This window comes from Ovis canadensis, chromosome 8 (assembly GCF_042477335.2).
Source record: "Ovis canadensis isolate MfBH-ARS-UI-01 breed Bighorn chromosome 8, ARS-UI_OviCan_v2, whole genome shotgun sequence".
NCBI classification, from domain to species: Eukaryota; Metazoa; Chordata; class Mammalia; order Artiodactyla; family Bovidae; genus Ovis; species Ovis canadensis.
Genome location: NC_091252.1, coordinates 86062382 through 86075633, shown reverse-complemented (window position 1 = coordinate 86075633; position 13252 = coordinate 86062382). Strand labels below are relative to the sequence as shown.

The window sequence follows — 13252 nt, the reverse complement described above, 5'->3', positions numbered from 1 at the left end:
GTGACAATATACAGCTTTGATGTACTCCTTTCCCAATTTGGAACCAGTCTGTTGTTCCATGTCTGGTTCTAACTGCTGCTTCTTGACCTGCATACAGATTTCTCAGGAGGCAGGTAAGGTGGTCTGGTATTCCCGTCTCTTTAAGAATTTAGCAGAGTTTGTTGTGATCCACACAGTCAAAATAATGGGTGAGAACCATTATAGAAAATGACCCTGTGTTCCCTCCACCCTTCCACAAGGTGAGTGCACCATGAGAAGACAGCCCTCTGTGAACCAGACATCTTCCAGTGCCTTGATCTTGGACTTGCCAGATTCCAGAACCATGGGGAAAACTTTCCTGTCGTTTGTAAGCCACACAGTGTATGGTTACTTGCTATAGCAATCCCATGGGACTAAGACAGGGAGGAAGGGAGCTCTTTCAAGCCTGGTGTCTAAGACATGGGTTTCAAGTCCCCTGAAAGGCAGGACAGGCAGAGAGGACCCCAGACTTACTGGTGTCTCAATTTAACCCTTGATGTTGTGTAGAGACTGTGGCTGAGGACTTCCCCAGGGTACATGCGTATGCCAGTACAGCAGCCGTAACACACATTGGGGAGAGGAATCAGTTATGTGGAAAGGAGAGTGCCAAGGGCAGGACATGTGAAAAAAAAAAATGTGACCCTGTTTGTATCCCGCAGTTAACAACCTAGCTGAAAAAACGAACCATCCTGTGGAAAGTAGTGGTAAGTATTAGGGCGACCTCCTCAGGACAGCAGGGAGGAGTTGGCAAGTGGGCATTGGCTCTAGGGTTTCCTGGATGGGGGCCAAGGGGTGGTGCAGGAGGGGTGGGATGGAGTGTGTTTGGGTTGGCGAGGGAAAGGGAGAGGGAGGAGCAGGGCAGGGGAGGGAGGGTAGGTTGTTATTAAAAGCTGCTGGGGAGTAGTCTCCAAGGTCACAGCTCAGGCTCCCAAGTCCCCACTTTTCTGTCGAAGCTGCTTCTGCTCCCTCTGGACAGAGTCCAGGATACACGGGCCGTGAGTGTCTAAGGGTGGGTCCGGGGGTCTTGCCATGCAGGCTCCTGGCTTCCCACCTGAGCTGCTGGAGAGATCTGGGAACACCTGTGATGAGCGTAAGAAATGAGGGAAGGTGGGGAGAAGGGTGAGGTGGGGAGGAAGGAGTTGGGGGACAGTGAGGGGTCTGGGCCTGGAGAGCTGGGAGGGGCACAGTGGAGAGGGTTGGGTCCCCTCCTCTACCTGTTGTGCCCCCCACAGGAGTCCCTCCCCCTGAGCTTAGTAGGCAGGAGGGGATTGAAGGGAATCCTATTGCTCAGAGGCTCCAAAGTGAAAGGCACTCAGTCGGGTCCAACTATACAGTCCATGGAATTCTCCAGGCCAGAATACTGGAGTGGGTAGCCTTTCCCTTCTCCAGGGGATCCTCCTGACCCAGGAATCGAACCGGGTCTCCTGCATTGCAGGTGGATTCTTTACCAACTGAGCTATCAGGGAAGCCCCAGGCTGACTAGAAACTGAGGGTGGGAACGCAGTTCAGCCCCCGGGCCTGGGGGAGGCGTCAGCTGGTGAAGGCAGGTGACCCCAGTTGACACCGGTCACAAGGCAGATATTCTTGTGTGGTGTTTCAAGCTAAAAAAAGAAAGTAAATGAAAGAGGGTATCAGCTTTTTCCCTGTCCCTGCCAGTTTTTGGTTCCCTTGGAACCTCGGGGTCCAGGCCAGAGGGTCCAGGCCCAGAGAAAGGAGAACCTGGGGAGCCGGTCACCACTGAGGCCTCTTCAGCAACAGTCCTGACACACTGCTCACCCCACACTCTCCATGCACACCTGTCTTCCCACACTTCAGCCCCCACAGTTACACACACAAGCCCCCTCACTGTCCACACTGCCCTCCATCACCCACAGCCCAGCCTGACTCTCCAGCCTCCCACACAGCCCCTCACATACACGTGTTCCCCACCTAGGCTCCATGCCTCTCACTTATACGCCTTCCACCCTTGTGCACGTCTCCCTTCCTGAAACTTTCCATGGAGGTCTCCTCACAGCCCCTTCCCTCTGTGCACACCCCATCCCCCACCCCCACACACATTATTTCACACACAAGTGCCTGCTTGCCTGACCCACCGGCTCTCCACCCTCTGCAAAGTCACACCACGTTCCCTTCCCACAGGGACCCTGGCTTCCTCACACTGTCTGTACACACTGCTTCACACAAATTCCACACAAAAGGCTGCCATCTACTTCCACTGCCATCCAGAAACTTTCCCCTCACAGCCATTTCCCTTCACTGTCTTTCTCCTCTCTGGGTCCCCCAGGGCACCCCTCTCTGGGCCCTCTGCATACGCATACTGTCCACTCCCCTTCTGTCCCAGGCTCGCCTGTCCACAGTCACACACACACACACACACCAAGGTTCCCAATATTCTCACACACTAGTTGTGGCTGCTGCCCACACATCCAACACACTCTTTCCAGCATTCCCTCACTCTCTTCACATTCACCTTTCTATCACAATTAGTGTCACTGCCCCACACACGCCTAAGTAGGAAATGGCAACCCACTGCAGTATTCTTGCCTGGGGAATCCCATGGACAGAGGACCCAGTTCAGTTCAGTTGCTCAGTCACGTCCAACTCTTTGCGATCCCATGAATCGCAGAACGCCAGGCCTCCCTGTCCATCACCAGCTCCTGGAGTTCACTCAGACTCGCGTCCGTCGAGTCAGTGATGCCATCCAGCCATCTCATCCTCTGTCGTCCCCTCCTCCTCCTGCCCCCAATCCCTCCCAGCATCAAAGTCTTTTCCAATGAGTCAACTCTTCGCATGAGGTGGCCAAAGTACTGGAGCTTCAGCTTTAGCATCATTCCTTCCAAAGAAATCCTGGGGCTGATCTCCTTCAGAATGGACTGGTTGGATCTCCTTGCAGTCCAAGGGACTCTCAAGAGTCTTCTCCAACACCACAGTTCAAAAGCATCAAGTCTTCAGTGCTCAGTCTTCTTCACAGTCCAACTCTCACATCCATACATGACCACTGGAAAAACCATAGCCTTGACTAGACGGACCTTAGTCGGCAAAGTAATGTCTCTGCTTTTGAATATGCTATCTAGGTTGGTCATAACTTTTCTTCCAAGGAGTAAGGGCTTTTTAATTTCATGGCTGCAATCACCATCTGCAGTGATTTTGGAGCCCCAAAAAATAAAGTCTGACACTCTTTCCACTGTTTCTCCATCTATTTCCCATGGAGTGATGGGACCGGATGCCATGATCTTCATTTTCTGAATGTTGAGCTTTAAGCCAACTTTTTCACTCTCCTCTTTTACTTTCATTGAGAGGCTTTTTAGTTCCTCTTCTCTTTCTGCCATAAGGGTGGTGTCATCTGCATATCTGAGGTTATTGATATTTCTCCCGGCAATCTTGATTCCCGCTGTGCTTCTTCCAGTCCAGCGTTTCTCATGATGTAGTCTGCATAGAAGTTAAATAAGCTACAGGGTACAGGGTCGCAAAGAGGCAGACAGGACCGAGCAACTAACACAGCCACTCTTCTCTTCTGCCCTCCTCCTCTCACGTATACCCTCTCTCTGTCTCTCTCTCTCACACACACACACAGTCACACTGACGAGTTCTCCCCAAGATACTGGGCCTTGCAGCTGCCACAAAGCCACACACAGCTCAGCGTGGTCCTGGGAAGTGGCTGGCTGCCAGGACTCCGCCCCAGGGCCAAGCAGGAATTTTAGGTCTCTGCCTGGGTCCTACCTGGAAATGTGCCATCTCCTTTTTAATGGCCCAGCCCCATATCTGAAACTATTCAGCAAATGTGCTCCAACAGGCATATAGCCCCAAGCCCCCACGAACAGTCACCTTCATGCATTAGTCAACCTAAAATGAATGCTTGTGTGTTGTGCTGAATAGAAATCCTCTTTTAGCTACAGGATTAGTCTGTTCTCCCACTGTCATCTATTGATCAGCATACCCTTCGCTGGTATTTCTTTCCTCGTCTACTAGGTGTCACATTTCTAGACATCCCTGGGTCTGTTTCTTGGCTCTTTTCTAAAACCACTCTCCTGCCTTCCTTCTTGCTCACCAGTTCCCTTTGTGCTGGGAATGCAGCCTAAGCCCCCACAAGCTGGTCAGGACAGTGAAGTCTTCATAAAAATGACCACAAACTCTATGGCTTGAAACAACCAAAATTTATTCTTTCAAGATTGTGAGGGTTAGAAGTCTGAAATCAAGCTGTCAGTAGGGCCCTCTCTGAAGGCTCTAAGGGAGGCTCCATCTTTTCTCTTCCTGACTACTGGTGGTTGCATGGAGAAGGACATGGCAACCCACTTCAGTATTCTTGCTTGGACAATCCCCATGGACAGAGGAACCTGGTGGGCTGCAGTCCATGGGGTCGCAAAGAGTCAGACATGACTGAGGTACTATGCACAGCACTGGTGGTTGCCAGAAACACTTGGCATTGCGTAACTCCAGTGTCTACTTCTGTCCTTCCATGACACTCATGTGTCCTGTTTTCCTATATCCATCTCTGCCGGGGTCTAGCCCTGGTGGATCCAGGGTAATTCGAAGCAGGGACAGAGTAGGCGAGGAAAAACTTATTTGTTTAGAAATATAAAAAGAGGTTAGGAAGAAATAGTATAGTAGGAAAATTTAGTGGAGAAAAGAGGCTGAATAACTTGGTTTACACAGAGAACTAATAAAACCTCAGGACAAGAGGTTTGCACCATCTACGTTAGGCCACCAGCGCCCGTTTGAATAGCAGAGGGTACCCCGCCTTGGGCTCCCTCTCTCGTGGATCTTAGAAGCCAGGACAAGTAAGTAGACATGGCGAGCCTCCATGCCCCAGATGGGAATTCAGCCAGAAAATAGAGTAAAGAAGACACGAGGGAAACCAGACTTTCCAGTGACTGGCCCCTCCTCTATTGTCCGGAAAGGCCTTTTATACTTTTGATTGTACATAGAGATCAATGGATAATACAAAATTATGCAGCATCAGCAGCCCTGACTCTTATCGAGACCAGGCTTTCTCTCTGTATACCTAGTTGTATACACAAGTCTTAGGTGATTTACATCATCTTCTGGCCAGAAGGCCAATTAACACTTTACGGCCCTATTCTGATAAGGGTCTGTCAACCAGAAGACTTATTTGTGTTGTTCTTCCCAAAGTCTGGTGCCACTCTCAGAAAGCACTAAATAAAGTTGCATTCTTACATAGCAAGGACACAACAATTTATAACAATGAAAGAAGTACAGTGATTTATAACAAAGAGAAAAGTAATTAACTCAAAAGTCTAGTGTTGCTAACATCAAAACTACTATATTCCTTTTTCTATATCCCAATTACATGGATTAATATCCTTCAGGTGCCTAAAAGATAAAGAATATGGAGGCCTGGCAGCTGTCATTGACTCAACAGTGAAACCCATCACCAATATAGTTTTTAGCTCTTTAGAAAAGGCTCTGTATCTTTAGATGCTTTAAGCTTTGTGCCTCTCACGGTTAGGGACCGTAAACAATCACAAGTTGTAAAAGTCTGGGCAGACTGGTCAGGTAAGTTAGAAAGCCATCAAAGGGGTTTAAACCGAGACATTCTTTTTATATGCAGGAGACTGTTAACTGGAGCCCTAAGTTAATTCCTTTGAGAGGAAGATGATCAGGGATGGCCCTCCGATATGTCAGAGGAGTGGAAAGCACAGTACAATAAGGCAGGCAGACTCTGGTTTTGGGGGGTAGATGTTCAGGAAAACCTAGGGGGAACCCCTGAAGCCAGATCACACCTTTCCATATGTCTGGCTTCCTTTCTCATGACCTTTGCCATGGGCAGGATTCCTCACGCTGGCTCCCGGCACATCTCTTCTTTGTGTGCCTACATTTCTTTAAAGGCATGCCTCCTGATAAAGGCACTAGTCTTTGGATTAGAGCCCAACCTAATCTACGCTGACCTCACCTTGGTTGGATTACATCTGCACACACCCTATTTCCAGGTGAGGTCTCCTTCACCTAATGGTAGGACTTCACCACATTTGGGCCCCTAAAACAAAGGAGTTTCAATAAACATTCATGTGATTCTCATTGGGCAAAAAAGGTACAGTGTATAATTGAATTCTCCGCATCACTGAATATATTCCTGACAGGAGAAAACTTCGTTTGTCTAGACATTAGTGAAAACTGAAAGGTTAAAATTTTTTCTGATGTTGTCTTCTTCTCATCCTGGTATGAATGTATGAGCTCAAACATCCTCTGTGTTTGAGCATTGTTTTTAGGTGTTTCTGAGGTCAGCAGTGTTCTCTGTTAGCCAGTTCAGTGCAGTCGCCCTTTCTAAGTGGAAAATATTCATCCAAGAGCTAATTCTCTACAGTTTTGTTGTGCATGAGCTGGTTTAGAGCACCTGATAAGGGTCCATCTAGGTTGTGGATAGTCCTTTAAATAATATCTTTTCCAGTATGCATAATTTCCTGGTTGCAAGTCATGGAACATCTAATCTTCATCCATAAATTATGGAGATGTGATTTAGAAGCAAGCTTAGAATGTCTTTTTAATAATTTGATTAGGGGCTTCCCTGGTGGCGCATTGGTAACGAATCTGCCTGCCAATGCAAGAGACACGAGTTCAATCCCTGTCCGGGAAGATCCCACATGCTGTGAAACAGCTAAGCTCATGGGCCACAAATACTGAGGCTGTGCTCTGGAGCCTGGGAGCCTCAACTGCTGAGCCTGTATGCCCCAACTACTGAAGCCCACAGCCTAGAGCCTGCGCTCTGCTACAAGAAAAGTCATCACAGTGAGCTGCTTTTGTACCGTAACTAGAGAGCAGCAAGTAGAGAAAGCCCACACACAGCACTGAAGACCCAGCACGACCAAAAATAAATACATCTTAAAAAGATAATTCAGTTAAACTGCACAATCATGTAACACAACAAATAGGAGTACCACAGCGTATCTATTCTTTTGTGTCCAGCACTTGCCTCTCAAATCCTTTTTATGAGGCATCTATGTTTTTACTGCAGTAATTCATTCTTTATTGATTGCGTTATAGTGTTCCATTTCTGGCTATATCACACCTTATCCTTTCTTCTGTCCTGGATACATCTTTATGCATTAACTGTTAGTATCTTAATATGCATATTAATCTACATGATAATTCAACTGGTAGCCTCATACTTTTGTGTCATGACATCTAGGCAGTTAGCACTTGACTGTGGTTTCTGCATATGTATTAATCTGCTAGGTTTCTAAAGAAAAGCTATTTTTCTACACTCAGAACACCAAATATGATACCAAAATGTGGGTTTTAGAAACTCTGCTCCAGGAACCAGGACTCCAACCAAACGTATACTTCCTATTGTGTCACAACACAGACTATAACCACACACCACCGACTGAGTGGTTTCAACAAGTCTTCCTGGAGGTGAGGATTTTATCACATGAATTAAGAACATTCAGCCCATAAAAGCATGTGGTAACTTAACTATACATGAAAGTGAGTGTGAACACATAAATTATGCCTCATTAAATCACAGAAGTATATCCCTAATGCATTATCTTCGTAACAGAATTAAAAAAATTCCAACACTGCCCCCCGTCCCAATTCCACCCCACATGAAGGGAAGTCTGATGGAAAGAATAGAACTGGAAGTCTTAACTGATTGTGAGCAAATATTTGACTTTTGCAAATCCTCAAAACGACCAAGTCAATACATCTTAGGGGCCTATCAACAGCCATGGAAAGTGAAGGAATTCTTAAGCATAAGCTTCTTTAGCTTCTTGTTAAACCCCACTCTGAGTAGAAGGTAGTATATTAGATCAACAGCCAGACTGTCATCAAGGGTCAGTGTTTGCCACCCAGAGTTGGGTTAACATTGTACCTTCTCACAGTCCAGGAGAAACATCCAAATGATGGAATAGCTGTTAAAACATTGGGGGAAATGTTCAGCTAGATAATGCTATCATCAGAGAACAAAAGGTTTTTTTCATCAAAGGGCTGGGAAAGCCTGAGTAACATCTCAGGACAACACCCCACCCCACCACATTGACATCTTGTACCCGAGGCCCCCAAAAGAGAAGACACTTGTCTTCATCCCCACTCCCACTGCACGGTCCTGCTGCCCACACCAGCCTCTTCTACCCCAACAACAGGGTGGTTCCCGACCCTACAGGGAAGTGCGTGGGCCCAAGACAAAGACGGAACATCATCTTGGTAAAGATGGGTCCAGTGGACAGGGGCTTGGTGAGACCCGAGGCTCACCTCTCCCAAGTCCTGACCAGAACATGCCTGCCTAGGAGCCAGAGGCCGGCTGGCTTCTCACCTGCTGTGGTCCCTGATTTCTTCATAAGATTCATGACGATGAAGCAATTAGAACTAACTGGGTGATGATCAATAGGATAATGCAAGTGACCAATCAGATGGATGCAGACTGGCTGATATCTGGGGCCATTATTAGTGGTTCTAAAATGAAAAAGCAAAAGCCTTGTCAGATCTAAGAATACACCTTCCTCAGCACCTGCTGTCCTTAGCACCTGTCCCCCATATAGTTACTGACTCATGTGAAGGCACTCTTCAGGTGCAGGTATGGAAAGATTAATGGGCTTGTGCTCTGTCTTTGTGGAGCTAACATTTCTCCTGAGTTGTGTTAGTCACTCAGTCATGTCCGACTCTTTTGAGAGCTCATGGACTGTAGCCAGCCAGGCTCCTCTGTCCATGGGATTCTCTGGGCAAGAAAACTGGAGTGGGTTACCATTTCCTACTCCAGGGGATCTTCCCAACACAGGGATCGAACCTGGGTCTCCTGCCTTGCAGGCAGATTCTTTACCGTCTGAGTCACTGAGACAGCAAATGTCCATCTGATTGTCTTTCAGGTGGACATGTTTACTGTGAGGAGTTCTTTTTGAGGAGGACACAATTGGCGGCACTTAATTCTCTCTGGGAAGGGATAAGGGCTTCATTAAGTGACACTGGAGCTGGTTAAAGGACCAGTATGACAGGAGGGAGAGAAGGCCTGGAAACATAATGCATATATAGATTTGGGGACCATCGTGCAGTGCCTGGGGTCTGGGTCATTGGTTAATGGGGAAGGGGGCTCCTGTGCTGAGGGAGGTGGGCTGGGACAGGAGGATGCTGGCAAGTTCTGTGCTATGCCCATCACTGACTGTCCAGACAGGAAGTCCACCAAGAGATCAGTCACTCCATCCATCCATCATATTTTCAATTACACACACATATGTGCTCACATCCACACATGAAGGCTCTACACCTTTGAAGAGAGCTGCCACCTCCCCCACACCCCGCTCAGGTACCTGTGGGCTCTGGGAGCAGCATGTTCTCCCCGTGTTCCAGGAATTCCCTAAGCCAATAGCTGCAGTCTCCTGTTGAGATCTTCCTGAAATACTCTGCCAGTTCCTGGTTGTTCTCCCACTCCTCCTTGATGCTTGTGGCTCCAGGATTGATGACTGTCCAGGTTACGCTCATGGTGTCAAGGAGGAGGACTGTCCATCCATTGAGGCTGAAGTGCAAGGATGCACCAGAGCATTGCTCAGCTTCGCGTTGACAGCACATTTTTACCTGCAGGATGGGAGGATCTGCGCCCCCCACACACAATGAATCTTTCTGGACTCTCCACAGTCCCTCCTCCCCAGTCACTCAAATGCGTCTGCACATCTAGGGGCCTGTGATCTTCCGACCATGACCTCCCCCTCTTACCCATCATGTCCAGCGGGTCTCTAAGGCTGGATCATGTTCAGTCCTTTCACAGGAATCTCCACTTTGCATGCACTCTCTCTTGCTATCTCCAGCTCTCCACCCCCTTCCCATACTTACCCCTTGTCTCCTTTTTGTCCAGTTTGGTGACAGGCAGGACCATCTTGAGCTCTTTTCCTGCTTCTGCCAGTGTTTGGCTCAATTCGGTCCACACTTCCGTGTCGTTTACCTCCTTCCCCAGAAAACCCAAACGGTTTGACCTTGTTGCTCTCACTGTCATACTGGGGAAAGGCTTTGTGTCCAGGGAGCCCTGGACTCGACACCAGGGCTGGCCAGGTCTGGACTGAGATTTGATAGTGAGGTCAAGGCACAGAGAGTGGGCATCTGTGAGAGAAAACCACAGGTGTGTCTGGGAGTTTCCTCCTCCAGGGCCTGGTTGCAGAGGGAGGGGTCTCTATCCCAGACCCCCTCCTCTGCTGCATCTTCAGTCCTGCCTCTCCTTTAACTGTCTGAGCTTTAGCTAAACACTTTGGTGCCACCATGGATCTTTTCCGTCCATATACTATTAGCAGGAAGATTTATCTGATATATGGTGGCTCAGGAAGTAAATAATCTGCCTGCAATGCAGGAGACCCAGGTTTGATCCCTGGAGAAGGAAATGGCAATCCACTCCAGTATTCCTGCCTGGAGAATGGACAGAGGTGCCTACAGAGTGCATAGGCTGGCAAAGAGTTGGACACACCCATGGATGGAGGAGCCTGGTAGGCTGCAGTCCATGGGGTCTCGAAGAGCCAGACACGACTGAGCGACTTTACTTTGACTTTTTACTTTTATGCATTGGAGAAGGAAATGGCAACTCACTCCAGTATTCTTGCCTAGAGAATCCCAGGGATGGGAGAGCCTGGTGGGCTGCCGTCTATGGGGTCGCCGAGTTGGACACGACTGAAGCCACTTAGCAGCAGCAGCAGCAGCAGCAAGTGACTAAGTATGCACATGCCAGCTTGTGAGGCAGCAAAAACAGAAGACAGTGTCTGGTTTCTAGAGACTTCAAATCTATCTGACAAGACAAGACTTTCAACAGAATGGGGAGAAGGATGCCATAGGACACATGCCGCATTCACGATGGGCCCCTGGTCATCAGGAAAGTCTTTCTGGAGTAGGAGGTGGGGCTTGCCAGGAGAGGGAACGCTGCTACAGGAGCACAGGCCCAGGCACCATGCCTTGGGTGGGGTCCCGGAAGGCAGGGTGTCCCCTCCTGGGCAGCCAGTCCAGCTAAACCACACCCTGTCCTAAGAGCAGGTGGACAGGCGCCCACCAGAGTGGAGCCCCTTCCCTCCCCATTTTCTCATGTCCCCCCTCCCCCACCAGAGCCCCAGATCCAGGACACTCACTGCCCAGAGTCTTCCCGGCTTCTGTCAGCAGCAGTGTCAGCAAAAGATGACCTGCTGTGTGAGCCACTGACATTCCTCCCTGCAGCTTTAGGAGAGTGACCTGCAAAAGGTAGCCTGGGCTGTGTCTATACCTCTGTCTCCTGGCACCGCCCAAAGTCTTCAGTCCTAGACTGAGGAAGCCCTGCTGAAAAACAAGAAAAATAACACTTATACCCAGGAAGTATTTCTTAAGTTTCAAATGTAATTACTCATTAAAAAAAATAGTCATGACATTACAAAGCCAAATTCACTTTGAATAACTATCCTCCCTCCAAAACGCCCCTTCCTGTGTGAGCAAGCAAAGCCCATGTTTTGCTGGCTCTTCTGCTCATTCCCTGAACCACTTCCTGCTCTGATCTTTCTTTGAACTCACTTCCTCCCTTACCTACACCCCACCGCCACTGCCGCTGCCATCTCCTGCTCAGTTATCCCTTCTTTTCTCCTACATCCACTTCCCATCCTAACCTCTCAAACTTTCTCTGTAATGATTACGATTCCCTACATGGTAGTCACTCAGTCGTGTCCGACTCTTTGCGACCCCATGGACTGTAGAGCCTGCCAGGCTACTCTGTCCATGGGATTCTCCAGGCAAGAATACTGGAGTGGGTTGTCATTCCCTTCTGTTAATCAAACTAGCAGCGGCCGACCCCACCAGGTCTGCCATATCGGAGGAGGGTGTACAACAGGGTCCAATAGGCCTGTTGGAGCAGAGCTCCAGAACAGCAGGGAATTTATTATCATTTGCTCACCTGCAAGTTGGCAAAATCCTCCTAGAGACCCGGAGAAGCAAGCTCACCGTAAAACACTGACGGATTTTCCGGAGCCAAGCAGCAGCAGCGGTCCCCTCCAGCCTTTCCCAGCTCCCTCCCCTGCGCTACCCGTCTCCAGCACGACATCCGCCGCGCAGGTGGCTCAACCCCGCGGGCTCCACGTTGGTGGCTTCAGGGTGGCAAGAGAAGACAGAACATTTGTGGGGACCCGTCACGGGTTCGTACTCTCCGCACCCGGCTCCTGCGATCAGCGGGGCGCGGTCCTCGCCTGCCGGTTCAGCCAAGGTCAGGTTTCGCTCAGGTTGAGGTTGGAGTTCGCAACCACAAAAGTTCCGAAACTCTCCTCGGGGTTTCGTTTTGGGGTTTTCAGTGTGACTCGCCCTTTCGAATCTCAGCCCGACGCCCCGTGGCCCCGGCTCGGGGGAAGCTCGGCCGGCGGCGTTCGGAGAGGCGTCGCTGGAGCGGGGACCCCGGGCGGGCGCGGAAGAGGGACCCCGAGCCCAGGTGCTGCGGTCTGGGGACGTAGCCCCGGGAGGCCCGCCCGGCAGGTGAGTGAGTCTCTGTAAGGAAGTGCCCAGGGTTGGGGGTGATGACCAGGCTCTTTCCGGTTGTCAGTTGGGCGCCGCCGCTGTGATTTCGGGGACCCAGGACCTGGAACGGAGGCAGGCTAAGGAGCCAAGGGCGACTTCTCGGTCCTGCCCGGGCGAGTTTCCAGGCGCTCAGGCTCCGCCCCTCTCTTCTCTACCATCCTATCCCGTGTTTCCTGGCCACCTGACCAGCTGCCCCAAGTCAGTCCTTCATAGATGGCATTCCTTATAAGGGCAGCTCAATTAGAACTGGACATAGAACAGACTGGTTTCAAATAGGAAAAGGAGTACATCAAGGCTGTATATTGTCACCCTGCTTATTTAACTTATATGCAGAGTACATCATGAGAAACGCTGGGCTAGAAGGAAGCCCAAGCTGGAATCAAGATTGCCAGGAGAAATATCAATAACCTCATATATGCAGATGACACCACCTTTATGGAAGAAAGTGAAGAAGAACTAAAGAGACTCTTGATGAAAGTGAAAGAGGAGAGTGAGAAAGTTGGCTTGACATTCAGAAAACTAAGATCATGGCATCTGGTCCCATCACTTCATGGCACATAGATAGGGAAACAGTGGAAACAATGGCTGACTTTATTTTTCTGGGCTCCAAAACTACTGCAGATGGTGATTGCAGATGTGAAATTAAAAGACGCTTACTCCTTGGAAGGAAAGTTATGACCAACCTAGACAGCATGTTAAAAAGCAGAGACATTACTTTGTCAACAGAGGTCAGTCAAGTCAAGGCTATGGTTTTTCCAGTGGTCATGTATGGATGTGAGAGTTGGAC

The 13252-nt window shown here is 49.3% G+C and overlaps 1 long non-coding RNA gene and 1 pseudogene across 1 annotated transcript in view; one reads left to right on the top strand and one right to left on the bottom strand.

The window, feature by feature from the left end:
- Positions 1–882: 882 nt before the first annotated feature.
- LOC138444982 (uncharacterized) overlaps positions 883–13252 on the top strand; it is a 42043-nt gene continuing 29673 nt past the window's right edge. The window contains exon 1 of the long non-coding RNA XR_011258687.1: positions 883–1108. This is a non-coding gene — a long non-coding RNA (uncharacterized lncRNA). The remainder of the gene's footprint in view (positions 1109–13252) is intronic.
- LOC138444969 (retinoic acid early transcript 1E-like) lies at positions 8294–11208 on the bottom strand (annotated as a pseudogene).